This window comes from Heteronotia binoei, chromosome 21, assembly GCF_032191835.1.
Source record: "Heteronotia binoei isolate CCM8104 ecotype False Entrance Well chromosome 21, APGP_CSIRO_Hbin_v1, whole genome shotgun sequence".
Lineage (NCBI taxonomy): Eukaryota > Metazoa > Chordata > Lepidosauria > Squamata > Gekkonidae > Heteronotia > Heteronotia binoei.
The window spans coordinates 56,461,772-56,477,005 of NC_083243.1; the positions used below are offsets into that span (position 1 = coordinate 56,461,772).

Below are 15,234 nucleotides of genomic sequence, written 5' to 3' on the forward strand. Positions count from 1 at the left end.
GACAGACAGAATTTGAATGGCATGATGCATTTCTGCTGAGAGGTCAACTGGAGGTGCTAAATACTTTTTAAAATAAAAATGCACTCTTCATGTGACACTCTGAGATCTTCTTCCATTAAAATGGGGGAAAGCACAGCAGGGTAATGTTTTTCCCTACCATATTTATCATCTGAAGTAATGTTTTCACTTGCAACTGGAAATGTCATATTGCCTTAGAAATATAATAGTACTTATGGTGAATGTGACCCAAAACAGCCTGTCTTGTTTTCAAAAGTCAGTGGAAAGAAGAGTTCTTTAAAAGTGTATTTGCACATGCAAGTTTAGGTAGTTTCATGCTAGCTACCTTTTGCGCATGTTCATTGGCTTTTGAACATACATTTGTGCCAAGGCAAGTACCACCTGCTTGCTCAGTCTGTAAAAACACTTACCGGTACCTAAAAATTCCATTCATTTTTTTTAGCCATAATAATAATAATGCTATAGGTCATAGGATAAGTATTTTGTTGACAAGTTAGATATTTCAGATCATATTCCTAAAGAACAGATTATCATGGAGATACTCTTACAGCCAACAAGGAACTAGGGTTCTCTGTAAGCTACGCTAGAGTGTGCTAGCACAGCAATTTCTGGAGCTGAGCGTGAGGATTTTCAGCCCAGTGCATAGATCCAAGGAATGAGTGGCCCTGCTCCCCTGTCCTTTGACCTGCCTGGTCTCTGCTCACTGGCTTCTGTGCTGGGCAATTGGTTTAAGTCCGATGCCTGGCTGCAGGGTGGGCCGTATAAAGGGAGGCTCTTGCAAGGCCCCAGTCCTTCTTGTTTCAACTAGACCTCCAGGAAGAGTTTTCCTGCTGTGCCAGCTAACTGGAAACGGGAACTGGGAGTTGCTGCCACCCAAGAAAATCTACTGCCCTGCCCCCACTGCATCAAGTAAGTCTCCCCCTCGCCTCTATCTGCCCAGGAGGAAGGTTGAGAGGGCCCTAGTCAGGCCACGCATATCTTTCATTCTCAATAGACTGTAAGGCTCTTCATGGCCTCTCAGTGCCAGCAATATGGGGGAGAACTGCAGGGGATCTCCTCAGCCTGGGAGAAGGTAGGAAAAGAGGGACTTGGAGGGTCCCAGCCAGACTGTGACTTCCTTTCGGGCCTTAAAATAAAAGGTGTGGGAGGCTCTTCAGTAGGGTTGCAAATCCAATTCAAGAAATATCTGGGGACTTTGGAGGTGAAGCCAGGAGACATTGGGGGTGGAGCCAGGAACAAGGGTGTAGCAAGCATAATTGAACTCCAAGGGAGTTCTGGCCATCACATTTAAAGGGACAGCACACCTTTTTAAATGTCTTCCTTCCATAGGAAATAATGAAGGATAGGGGCACCTTCTTTTGAGGCTCATAGAATTGGACCCCCTGGCCCAATCGTTTTGAAACTTTGGGGGTACTTTGGGGAGAGGTACTAGATACTATAATGAAAATTTGGTGCCTCTACCTCAAAAAACAGCTCCCCCAGAGCCCCAGAAACCTCCAGATTAATTCCCCATTATACCCTATGAGAATCGATCTCCACATAGGGAATAATGAAGTGCTCAGCAGACATTTCCCTCCCTCTCCCCTCCCCCCATTTCTGGCGACGGAAGCGAGGGATTGGCATCTCTACTCACGAGTTGCTGCCAACTTCTTCAAAGTAACACAGACACCCCATCCCAAGAGGAAGCCTTTCTCAAGTACAGACTGAAGCTTCAGGAGCTAGAAATGCACATGGCCCTCTGGGGGCGGGGCTTCCCCCTGCCGGCCAACTGACTGGGGGCAAGAAGTAGCCTGGGAAAGCGGAAGAACCCCCACTGGGACCTGGGGATTGGCAAGCCTACTCTTCAGAGGGCAGAGGAAAGACACCATGTGTGGCCTGTTGGCTGGTTGTTGCCTCCCACAGGCCTGGAGATGGCTGTGCAGCTGGCTTGCTGAGCAGCAGCAGTCAGGGCAGCAAAAAGCTCCTTGAATTTCCTTTGGAGTGTGCAGGCGGAAAGGAACCAGATGTCATGTGCAGCCAGGGGAGCTGGTTGTTGTCTCCTGGAGCTCCGGAGGTGGCTGGGCAGCTGGCTTGCTGAGCAGGGGCAGCCAGGGCAACAAAAAGTCCCTTGAGTTTACTGTTGTGGGAGGGGGGAAGAGCAAGATGCCATGTGGAGCTAGGGAAGCTGGTTGTTGCCTCCTGCAGCCTTAGAAGTAGCTAGTCAGCTGGCTTGCTGAGGGGCAGTGGTGGTGGCCAGGGCAGTGAAAAGCCTCAACAACGTATTTTGGTGTTGGATCCAGCCTTCCTCCAGCTTAAGTGTCCCATCAATAATAAGAGGAAGAGTAAGTATCCTTAGACTGGAGGAAGGCTTCAGACTTTGATTACTGGAGAGGTAGCAGAGGATTCAGCCACAAGGTAACTTGGGTATTCTATACTGAGATTTGCAGTTTTTAAATATGATGTTGCAAGAAAACATCTTGCCTTTTGTAAGCTATCTGCTTGGTTCTTACAGGTTTGTTTTGGTTTTTTTTGTAGCAGGAACTCCCTTGTATATTAGGCCGCACAACCCTGATGTAGCCAATCCTCCAAAAGCTTACAGGCAGGGGTCGTTTTGTAGAAAAATAGGTGGTGGAGCTCATCCAGGGATTGTTATGCAGTTGCAGCTGCTATTCAATGGACAAGGTAGGTGGGGGGGGGGTGTCAGAAAGGTTCAGGAGCTGAGTTCCTGTGAACTCCTGCTGAATTAAAGGCCTGCTTACAGGGCACTTAGTACAGGGTCTACTGTAAGCTCCAGGAGGATTGGCTAGATCAGGGGTGTGTGGCCTAATATGCAAAGGAGTTCCTGCTACAAAAATAGCCCTGGGTTCATAAAAGCGCTATATAAGTTGTTTGAAAGTATGCACTTCGTTATATTTTCCAATGTGGCTTCTAGAATTAAGTTGGCTTGGTGAGCTGGCAGGGTAGCAGGCACCTCAAGGTTTACTGGAGAGAGTCAACGGGAGATAGAAGATTTAAGGGGGGAGCTGGGAAAATGGAGGTCGGCTCAGCCCAACTCGCTCAGCCCAACTCGCTCCGGCTCAGCCCACACCTCCGCGGCTCCCCTATAATAATTCCACCTATTATTACTTCATCATAGGACAGGCCGCAATCAGAACAAATAGTCATAGGGTAGTAGTAGATAAGGGGCCCCTATCATCATCAAAGTGACAGCTGCTCCGCCCACACATGCACGCCCCGCCCACACAAAAAACAAACATCGTATGTTTCCTTATGAGGGAGTGACGCTACAGTCCCTGAAGGGATGGCTAGGGATCCGCCCCCCCCCCAAGGAATGCCGGCCGTTTTCTTAGGGGGAAAGGAGGGTCAGCCACTGGTGTAGCAGGCTTCGTATTGTTTGGGGAGAAAGCGTGTTTTGCAACACAGACGTTATTTAGAGAATTGTGGAGATGCAACGGTTCTAAGTGGCCATAGTTTGGAGAGGAGACATACCCAACGGATAAAATGATGTCTTTAAAACTGAGCATGGCTAATCTTATACGTGTAACACGTCCCTTTAACATCAGGTTGCATCAGGTTGCGTGTCGATACAACTCATGCTCTTTAACTTGTTCATTAATGATCCAGAGTAGGGAGTAAGCAGCAAAGTGGCCAAGTTTGCAGATGACACTAAATTGTTCAGGGTGGTGAAAACCAGAGAGGATTGTGAGGCACGCCAAAGGGATCTATTGAGGCTGGGTGAGTGGGGCGACAACGTGGCAGATGAGGTTCAATGTGGCCAAGTGCAAAATAATGCACGTCGGGGCCAAGAATCCCTGCTACAAATACAAGTTGATGGGGGTGTGAACCGGTAGAGACTGACCAAGAGAGAGAGAGAGATCTTGGGGGTCGTGGTAGATAACTCACTGAAAAAAATGTCAAGACAGTGTGCGATTGTGATTTTAAAAAAGGCCAATGCCACGCTGGGAATTATTAGGAAGGGGATTCAAAACAAAGCAGCCGGTATCATAATGCCCCCCTGTATAAATTGATGGTGCGGACTCATTTGGAATACTGTGTACAGTTCCTGTCACCGCATCTCAAAAAGGGTATTATAGAATTGGAAAAAAGTGTAGAAAAGGGCAACTAGAACGATTAAAGGTTTGGAACACTTTCCCTATGAAAAAAGGTTAAAACTGCACAATTGTATTGAACAAAAGTACATTAAACTTGTACAGGAAGTTTTAAAAGATGATTATGATGTTTAAAACTAAATATTTTTGTTAAATATGACTCCACAAAAAAACCCTACAAGAATTGTAACCAATTGATAATACATACAGGATATACATAAGGTGTGTGTGGGGGGGACGGTAGCTCAGTGTTAAAGCATTTGCTTGGTAAGCAGAAGGTCCCAGGTTCAATCCCCAGCGTCTCCAACTAAAAAGGGTCCAGGCAGGTAGGTGTGAAAAACCTCAGCTTCAGACCCTGGATAGCCACTGCCAGTCTGAGTAGACAATACTGACTTTGATGGACCAGGGGTCTGATTCAGTATAAGGCAGCTTCATATGTTCATATATGTATGTTGGTTTATGGTAACTAATGCTGGGCTAATTTTGCCAAGCAGTGGAAAAAGTTGGAAGCCTCGACTATAGAAAATACATTAAACGGCTGAAATAGACATCATGACAGTGGTTCTAAATGTTGAACCTTTTGGTTTCATTACCTTATCTTCACTTTCAACTTCTGAGTCCGAGGTCGCCATTGCCGTTTCTCTCAGCACCAATTAGTTTTAACTTTAGCCTCTGGCCAACTTCCAGACTCCCACTTCACAACTATCACCGACTTATTTTAAAGTCTTCAAGGCTTTGTTATTTTTATCACCAGAAGAAGGAATACTTAATTCCCTTTAGCATTCTACCGGGAGCTCAAACAAAACACGTCTTCCTCTCAGCTGAGCAGTTAAGAGAGCTGTGGAAGCTGCCAAGAATAGCATTATTAAGGCAGTATCAAAGATTGTGGATGAAAAAATAACTAATTTAGCTGAGGCCGTTGAAGCCATGGCAGAGACTGTGAATAGTGCATGGGAAATGGCGCAGCTAAATGAGAAGAAAATTAACTTGTTGCAAAAACAGTCCAGACAGTTGGAAAAGCAAAATAAATACCTTAAAGATAAACTGATGGACTTGGAAAATCGGGCCAGAAGGTCAAATTTGCGGTTGAAAAATATTCCAGAAACGGAGGACATGGATAATGTGATTAAATGGATGGCTGAAATGCTCCCAGACTTAGGAATTTCAAGGGAAGATTTGGATCGTATTCATCGAGTTGGGAAGCAGACAGCTGAGTGGAGGTGGCCGAGAGATGTGATAATGTGTTTTGGAAAATATACATTAAAGGAGCAGGTGCTTAAAGGCATGAAGGCCTTGGATAGGCAAGATAAGTTACTGTATAATGATAAAAAAGTGTTGGCTTTTGAAGATTTATCACAGGAAACAATCAACAGGAAGAAAAAGTTAAGAGGGTTTACCAAGGTGCTGCAGGATAAAGGAATGAAATACAGCTGGAGAATGGCACCCTTTGCTCTGAAAATGGTGCATGAAGGAGTAGAGCTGTTTGCAGAAGATCAGAAGCAGATGGAGGAGCTGTTTAAACGTGTGGGACTGCAGCTGCCTAAGGATTACAAGCATTCCCCTGACTGGGACTCAGAAGGGGAAAATAGTTTGGAAGAGCAAATGGGGAACACTCAGAAACAGAGGAAGAAGAAAAAGGAGGAAAAAAAGACTTGGGACTTCAGGGAAAGGACTAAGACTAAGAAATGATTGAGGGAAGATGGATTAAGGAAGAAGGAAAGAAGATAGAAGGACCGGAATAGCTCAACATGAACAGTTTTTTTGGTTTTTTTTTTTTTAATTGCTGCTGTTGCTCTTTTTGAGTTTACAGTGTGGGAGAGATGTCTTTTTTCTCCCCCCCCCCCAATATGGATGTTAGTGGTAGCTGGATGTCTGATGTGTTTAGTGGTAGGATTGGGAAGAAGATGTGTAGATGGTGGCTGATTGGGATGATGTTGGTATGTTTGGATGGTGTGATTGGGGTATGGATGGAGAATTGGGACCTAAGGGGTGAATGGGTGGATTATGAATGGAGTAAGAAGGTGAGTGAATGCATATTGGGTAGAATTCTTTATACAAGAAATATGCCACGAGCATTGGCATATTGCATTTTTCTTGGATGGGTAGAATTGGTAATGGAGGGTAGGTGGAGGGTAGATAAGCAACATCAGGTGGGGTTGGTTAAGGGTGATTGGGGTTTAGAATTCCAGGCTGGTAGAGAACAGAAGAGATATGGGGAAGAGCTATGGTTAGGTATAATATGATAAAAAATGTTAATGTTATATGTACAACTCTTAATGTTAGAGGGCTAGGAAATCCAGTGAAACGGGCAAGAGTTGGGAGATATATTCAAGAGTTAAAAGCAGATGTGCTGTTCTTGCAGGAGGTATATAATGGGGGGGAAAGAGAGATGAATTTCCCTGGATTTGGGAAAGGTAAGAAATTTATTGCTCCAGGCTCCTCAAAGAGCAGAGGGGTGGGAATAGTATTTAATTCTAAAATAGATTTTGTTGCAGATAAAGTAATGAGAGATAAGGATGGAAGGTTTATTTTTGTACAGGGTCATTTGGAGGGAGAGCCGGTGGCTTTAGCTTCTTTGTATCTCCCTAATGTGCATCAGTTGAATGTATTGTATAGATTTTTGCAGAAGTTTGAAAAATTTTCACCCAATACTAAAATAATAGGGGGGGATTTTAATATTAACTTGCAGGGGAAAGGTAATGTTAAAAAAAGGAAGGCGGAGAAATTTAAAAGAATGTGCGGGAAATTTGGTCTGCTAGAATCATGGATGGAAATGTTTCCTAATGATGATGTATATTCTTTTTACTCTGCCGTGCATGGAACTTACTCAAGATTAGATGGAATCTTAGTCTCTCAAGAAATGAGGAATTGGGTAAAAGATATGGAGATCGGGATGATTAAGATTACTGATCATGCCCCTGTTTCAGCCTTTTTGCAAATAGGTCATTGTAATAGATCGTATAATTGGAAGTTTAATCCATGGTTAGTGGCAGATGAAGAAAGTAAGTGTAACATTAAAAATGCAATGGAAAGATATTTTGAAGAGAATAGGAAATCAGATACTTCATTAACAATAGTATGGGAAGCAATGAAAGCCACTATTAGAGGTGTGTGTATACAGAATTTGGTGAGATTGAAGAAGGGTAAAGATAGGAAAATTAAAGAAGTAGAAGAAGAAGTTAGAGTATTGGAGGAGAAATTTAGGAAATCTAAGAAGAAGGAGGATAAAGAACAAGTAATTAGGAAAAGGGAAGAGTTGAATGTATTGGATGTTAATAGGACTACGTTAAAATTATGGTATAACAGACAGAAGTATTATGAGTTTGAAGGGAAAGGAGGAAGAATTTTAGCAAATAAAATTAAGAATTTTCAGGTTAGGAAAAATATTAAGGCAATCAGGAACGATATAGGGTTTTTGGAAACTGAACCTAAAATGATACTGGAGAATTTTATAGAATTCTATAACAAATTGTATGCAAACAAAGGGATTAAAAAGGAAGATATAGAAAAATTCTGTGAGGGGTTGGAATTTTTAGAATTAAGTGAAGATAGTAGGAAAGAATTAGATAAGGATATAACAGAAGAAGAAGTTAAGATGGCTATAGATTCTATGAATATGCAATCTGCACCCGGACTGGATGGTTTTAATGCGGTATTTTATAAGCATTTTAAGGATATATTGGTGCCTCATGTGACTGAATTGTTTCAAGGAATTTTGGATGGATCTCCTACACCGCCTACATGGTTGGAGTCGAGATTGGTGTTAATTCCGAAACCTGGGAAAGATCAGACTTTAAGGGATTCATATAGGCCAATTTCAATCACCAATATGGATTATCGAATATTTGCAAAGGTTATGGCAATGAGACTCAAAAAATGTATTGCACAATTGATAGGGAAAGAGCAATTTGGGTTTATGCCTCAAAAATATTTAGTAGAGGCAGTTAGGAAGGTGATGGGTATGGTTTATTTAGCTAAAAATAAGGATTTGCCGCTTACGCTTTTGGCGTTGGATATTTATAAGGCCTTTGATTCTGTGGATTGGACATACATGAAGACTATATTTCAAAAGTATAGGTTTGGGGAGAAATTTCAAAATATGATTGAGGCAATATATTCTAAATCTAAGGCGTTGATAGGAGTTGGTGGTTCAGTAGAGGGATATGTTCAGGTATTGAGTGGTACGAAGCAGGGATGCCCTTTATCCCCTATGTTATTTATTTTAGCACTGGAACCGTTAGTGAATAAATTAAAAAAGGATAAAAGAATTATAGGCTTTGAAGTTCCAGGGAAAGGGAAAATAGATGGGAATCTCTTAACAATGTATGCAGATGACATGATGGTGACAATTAAGGATGTGGAGCCCGCAGTGGCACCTTTAAAAAAGATACTACAGGAATTTGAGGAAGTGTCAGGGTTAAAAGTGAATTTTTCAAAATCTTCAATGATGTGTGTTAATGTAAAACCAGGGTTACAATTAGCAGCTTCAAAAATTTTGGGTATTCCCATAGCAAATAAAATGGTGAAATATTTAGGGGTTAATATTCCTAGGAATATTAAAAAAAATATTTGAGTATAATTATAAAAAAATCTGGAGTGGAATTCAAGTTAAAATGAGAGACTGGAGGAAGAGGAAGGAGTCAATTAGTACAAGGAATGCCATGGTTAAAATGTTTCTAGTTCCTAGGTTGACTTATTTATTTTATGTATTGCCTTGGCATATACCAGAATACGTACTGAAGAGATGGCAAGGAGATATAGATAGATTTGTTTTTGCATCAAAGAAACCAAGGACAGCCAATAGGTATAGATATTATGGTATTAAAGATGGGGGATGGGGGATTCCCAATATAATTTACTATTATGATGCATATCAATTAAGGCACTTAATGATTTGGTTGGAGGGAGAGTTAGGAGAAGAGCTGAACGGGATAGAAAAGGAAAATTTAGAGGTAGTAGGAGGAAAGGAAAGTTTATTTGATAGAACGAAAAGGAGGAAGAAGATAGGTGATAAATTATCAACCTTTATAGGGCCCAGTAGGGTATGGGAGAAGTGGAAGATAGAACTCGCTCCGGAGATATCATCTATTATTAAAATGTGGTACTATGATAAATTTGCTCCACTAAGGGGATCACTGTCAAAGGAAGTAGGAGATAAACTGAAGAGGATTACGATTCAAGAATTGAAAGAGGTTTGGGGTACTGATGGGGTGAAGAAAGAGGAGTATAATATTTTGAATAATATTAATTGGTTGTTAAAAAGTCAAATCTCCTCATTGCTGAAGGAGGAAGAACTTAAAAATATTGGTAAAAGAATTAATACTCCCTTTGAAAAATTGGTGAAAGAGTATAGAGAAGATAAGTCAAAAATAGTTTCAAAATTGTATAAGATTTTATTAGGTACAGGGAAATCCCGAGAGAATTTTTGAAGGAACATTGGGAAACAGATATTGGAGATAAAATTTTAGATGAAGATTGGGAGAGGATGTTTAGATTACCTCCGTTTGTTACAACATCTAGGTTAGTGCAGGAGCAGGGATTGAAGATGATACAGAAATGGTATTATACACCCATTAAGATGTATTATATTTCTAAATCAGGGAGTAAAAATTGTTGGAGGAAATGTGGAGAAATTGGAACTTTCAGTCACATGTGGTGGGATTGTCCCTTAGTGAAAAAATTCTGGATGCAGGTTGGCATAGAGATGACAAAGATTATGGGATGGAAAATAAGTATATCCAAAGCAATGGCAATTATTAATTTGGATGGTGTGGGATTAAGATCAAAAGAGGATAGTAAATGGATTAATTTGATGTTAGTAGCAGCAAGACAAGTGATAGCAAGGAATTGGAAAGAAGCTGAGGAATTGACAATTAATCACTGGAGGGATAGAATGAATAGTATAATTATTTTGGAGTATTTAACGATGAAGATACGAAGAATGAATGGATTAAAGGTCAGGAACAGGAGGAGGGATGGTTTAGGAAGATGGTGAGATATTTGGAAAAGTTTAAACAATTTAAGACGATTGGTTGGTTAATAAGAAAATGAATGGATAAGATGTTTAAATAGAGTGACGGAGTTGTATTTGGACGGAATGTTAATAGTTATAAATTTATGGAATATTATAATGTATCTATGGCCTGGGACTCTCACAGAGGTGGATTGGTGGTGGAATACATAACAATAAAAATTTTTATTAAAAAAAAAAATGTTGAACCTATGCAGGAAGTGTTGGAGAGTAGGGCTCCTTTCTATGAATGGGCCTTTTTCACAGAATATTAGCGTGATTCCTGGCAGCAAACAGATGAAGTGCTTGCATGGCATGTTTTCTGCTGGCTGTATGGCTGGGTCATGCCTTGCACATGCCCTACATGCACAGAAGCAGTGTAAATATTCCTCTAAACACAATCATAGCCCACATGTATAGTGGGTACAGTTTGATTGCCCCAGCACGTCTCTTTCTGGTGCGGCTTTTTCAAAGCCAAGTGACTGCTGGAGCAAATTCTGAGTGTGATCACACCCACACTGAGCCAAGTTGAGATTCTTCCCTTGAAGGATTTTTTGTATATTGATATTGGTTAGCAGTGCATAGGTCATCAGGTTTTGGGAAGTATTTCATAGGAAGAAGAGGTACAGGACTACTTTACCTTATGTATTTACATACTTCACTGTAGTTGTCCTATATTAGTAGGTGAAGTATACATTCAAATAAATAAAGTAGCCAGAGTCAAGCAAGTGCTTTAACATGAAACCAGTTGGACTTTGTAGTCTTTAACTTTGTCTTGATCACATCTTTCAATAAATTAAGAGCTATGAAATTTTTCCACTCTTTTCTTTCTCCGCAGTTAAGGATATGACTATCCTTTGCTACAGTTTTAAAATTTGATAGGCATCTTCTCTGGCATCATTATGTGGACACTTCATGTTGTGGTGTTTCCATGTATATATATTTTCCCTTTTGGGCTAAACATATATTGGGTCAGACCATAACTATTTTGACTATTAAAGGCTTTTGGAATTTCAGGTAGAATTCTCTTAAATGCTTTTATAAAGTGTGGAAGTGTGGAAGCTCATGAATGCAAAACCAGCATTCTACCTTGATAACACCTCTCCTACTCAGATTATAAACAACCTGGATTAGTTTGGTGTAGTGGTTAAGTGTGCGGACTCTTGTCTGGGAGAACCGGGTTTGATTCTCCACTCCTCCATTTGTACCTGCTAGCATGGGCTTGGGTCAGCCATAGCTCTGGCAAAGGTTGTCCTTGAAACGGCAGCTGCTGTGAGAGCCCTCTCCAGCCCCACCCACCTCACAGGGTGTCTGTTGTGGGGAAGGAAGGTAAAGGAGATTGTGAGCCGCTCTGAGACTTTTCGGAGTGGAGGGCGGGATATAAATCCAATATCTTCTTCTTCTATACACCTACAAAATGCATGCCATCACAAAATAGAATGGTGATGAATGGAAATGCCTCTGCTCCAGAAATAATCTGAAGAAAATCAATCTGGATACTTATTGAGGCCCTTTGGTGGTGATGGCACCTCTGTCTAACAAACCTGGAGGCTAATATTCCTAAAATATCCATGATCTTACACACATAAAGAGAAGTGGATACATTTGAGGATACCTGTTTGTAGAAGGGGGAGGCATTTGAAGTATTTTTATATGAAAGTGAGATTGCACAAAAGCCCTTGTTCCCCCCTCCTCCAAGAAAGAAAAGTTGTTGAATGATGTGGTTTATTGCATAAGGGTACTATACAGGATAATAAAATGAGTTTTTATAGTAAAGGAGAGTGTTAGGTTCAAACACATGGCCCAGGTGTAGGTATTCTGAGATGTTTCTCTAAACTTTGAAATGTGAGTGATATTGTATTCATGTTAGTACCAGTTTAGTGCGATATTAATGTACATGATGGGATCCCCTGTGTCATTAAAATGACATTATAATTGAGGCAAGACAAAGGATTATGCCTAGGATTTGTCACATATTCTCAGATAGAAACCATGTGAAAGGTATAAAGGTATACACATTGCATGTATAAAGGTCTCTTCAGGTATAAAATATATAAAAATATAAAGGTTGCTCTTGTCTTACTTTTCTAACACAAATCAGAAATAATAGAAGACACAAACCAAAGACAGTTAAACATTTTAAGTCCATGAATTTCCACAGGAAAATTAGGCATGTATGTAACTTTGGCTGGGTGGCATCTTCAAATTAATGGATCTTCACTGGGATTGGATCAAGTGCCCTTGAGTGTAGCTCTGATGAGGCATGTTTTCAAAATTTACCATGCTATGTGTAGGGGGCGGAATTAATGAAAACTCTGGAGAACAGCACAGCATATCCGAGCTGAGATTTCTTTACACGTTATTGAATTTTTTTGTGGCAGAGAGATGCCTGTTCTTCGAAAATGTTTTTGCAAGATGTTTGCTACATGCAGTCATTTTCTGCTATTCTCCCAATACTATGATTTATCCCTAGGAAGTTCTAAAAAAGATGCAATGTGAACATATGGCCTAAATATACTCAAGTAACATAACTTAGTATAACTGCTTCCTGTTAAATGTTTATTTACAACAACTATCTATTTCCTTGAATGCAGGGCCACCTAAGATCACTGATCAGAGGGTGTAGCCCACAAATATGATTGTGTTTTTGTATGTCCTCAATTTAATTCCCTAGACCAGTGTTTCCCATTTGCAGAGTCGTGATCCGGTACTGGGCCACAGAAGCCTCACTACCGGGTCACAAGAAAAGCCAAAGCTAGCCCCGCCCCCAGCAAAACATGACCTCTGCTTCCTTCCTTCCCTATTTCTCTGTTGTGCAGAGAAAAGCTAGCCTTGAAGACTGACATAGGCTGCAAAGCCTGCGCTCCATTTGGCTTCCTTCCTTCCCCCGTCTCTCTGTCGTGCAGAAAAAAGCTAGCCTTGAAGACTGACACAGGCTGCAAAGCCTGAGCTCTGTTTGGCTTCCTTCCTTCCCTCATCTCTGTGTTGTGCAGAGAGGAGCTGGGCTGCCTCTCCTTCCTTCTCCCCCTCTCCCAGAGAAAAGCTGGATTCCACTGGCACTATAGACCCATGAAGTGTTCTTCAAGGTATGAGCTTTCATGTGCCTTGTAGTATGCTCTTTTGGGAGATTTCCCTGGAAGCCTGGGTGGCAAAGAAGGGTGTGTGGTTTTTTTTTCAGCCAGAAGGGGTGAGGAGTGGGCATTCCAGTAGCTATTTTTTTTTACCAAATGACCCCTGGGCAGAATTATTGCTGGCTGGGGTCATCTGATGGCAAGAAAGGCTCCCCCCCCTCCTTCCTTCCTTCCTTCCTTCCTTCCTTCCTTCCTTCCTTCCTTCCTTCCTTCCTTCCTTCCTTCCTTCCTTCCTTCCTTCCTTCCTTCCTTCCTTCCTTTCTTTCTTTCTTTCTTTCTTCTTTCTTTCTTTCTTTCTTTCTTTCTTTCTTTCTTTTCTTTCTTTCTTTCTTTCTTTCCCTGCAAGTGATGCTCTGTCTGTATTCTTGGTGCTGGCTGCCTCTCCTTCCTTCTCCCCCTCTCCCAGAGAAAAGCTGGATTCCACTGGCACTATAGACCCATGAAGTGTTCTTCAAGGTATGAGCTTTCATGTGCCTTGCAGTATGCTCTTTTGGGGAGATTTCCCCGGGAAGCCTGGGTGGCAAAGAAGGGTGTGTGGGTTTTTTTTCAGCCAGAAGGGGTGGGGAGTGGGCATTCCAGTAGCTATTTTTTTTTACCAAATGACCCCTGGGCAGAATTATTGCTGGCTAGGGTCATCTGATGGCAAGAAAGCTCCCCCCCCTCCCTCCCCCCCTCCCTCCCTCCCTCCCTCCCTTCCTTCCTTTCTTTCTTTCTTTCTTTCTTTCTTTCTTTCTTTCTTTCTTTCTTTCTTTCTTTCTTTCTTTCTTTCTTTCTTTCTTCTTTCTTTCTTTCTTTCCCTGCAAGTGATGCTCTGTCTGTATTCTTGGTGCTGGAGGGGAGGGAAGCAACAGTGTCTTTTCCTCTACTTCCATTTCATTCTTTCCTTTTCTTTCTTTCCTTCTATTTTTTACTGGATGAAACTTTTCTGTTCATCATACTGTTGTTGCAGACATAGGAGCTTTGCCAATGAAAAGTTGGCACCCCTAGTTGTAGCCAGCTGGTCTTCCTATGAGATTTCTGTGTGAGTGAGTGAGAGTGAGAGGTGTGGGACAGAAAGAGATTATTGGAGATTACTGCAGTATATCTCAACAGCACTAGAAGTGATAGTACTATGAACTGGCACCATTTTACTGTCCTGCTTTTAACAGCTGCCTGACACCTCTTGTAGATATTAAAAAGGATGAAAGAAGTTCACTGGCTAAATATCTGCAAAACAGGTTGCTTTTAAAGGCATGGGAAACACAGCCAATAAAAAGCTACAGGCCCTTCATGAATATCCTTTTTGGGGTAACTATAGAAAAGCTTGTTTGAACTTCATATAACTGGAAATTAATTCATTAATTGCAGTACAATTCTCTGCTACCTTTCACAGCAATTTCCCAGTGTTTCAGCCAAAGAAAAGTATGAAAAATAGCTGTCGAAAGATTTTCTTGAAACCAAGCAAGCTTGGTTATAGCTTGAGTCAGGCTGAAGGAAGGGCCTACTAAATGTTTCAGCATATTTTGAGGTAGAGCAGCAGCCATGGCCCTGTGTGATACACAGTGCTGTCATTCCTGATGGCAATGGCAACAGCACTCCCAACTGCATACACTGGCCAGTGCTGTTGAGGAGGGGTGTGTAGGTGGTGCAGGCAATTGAACATGGGCATTAGAAGTGCTTGCAAGCTGGAGAAGAACACACAGATAGGTGCATGCAGATGTGGGGCTGAAAAGAGAGGACTGCCCACTTTCCACCCCCATTTTGGCTCAGCATGAGTTTCAGAGAGATTTTTCTGAAATGAAGTTACTTCAGAAGAAGAGGCAGGTTTGGGGGAGTGCCCTAGAAGTGACATCACAGGAAAAAGTGGAGTTTTGGTTCAGTGTGCCCTGGAAGTGACATCCCTTGGCTCTTGACACCACCAGAATGACATAATTTCTGTCTTCCGGCTCCACCCCCAACATCTCTTGGCTCCACCCCCAAATTTTAGTGGGCCACGAAGGAGAAGTGT

The 15,234-nt window shown here is 41.6% G+C and overlaps 1 protein-coding gene across 3 annotated transcripts in view; it reads left to right on the forward strand.

The window, feature by feature from the left end:
- Window positions 1–15,234, forward strand: part of SLC25A21 (solute carrier family 25 member 21) — a 588,543-nt gene that overhangs the window by 291,244 nt on the left and 282,065 nt on the right. The gene's annotated exons all lie outside the window — the stretch shown is intronic.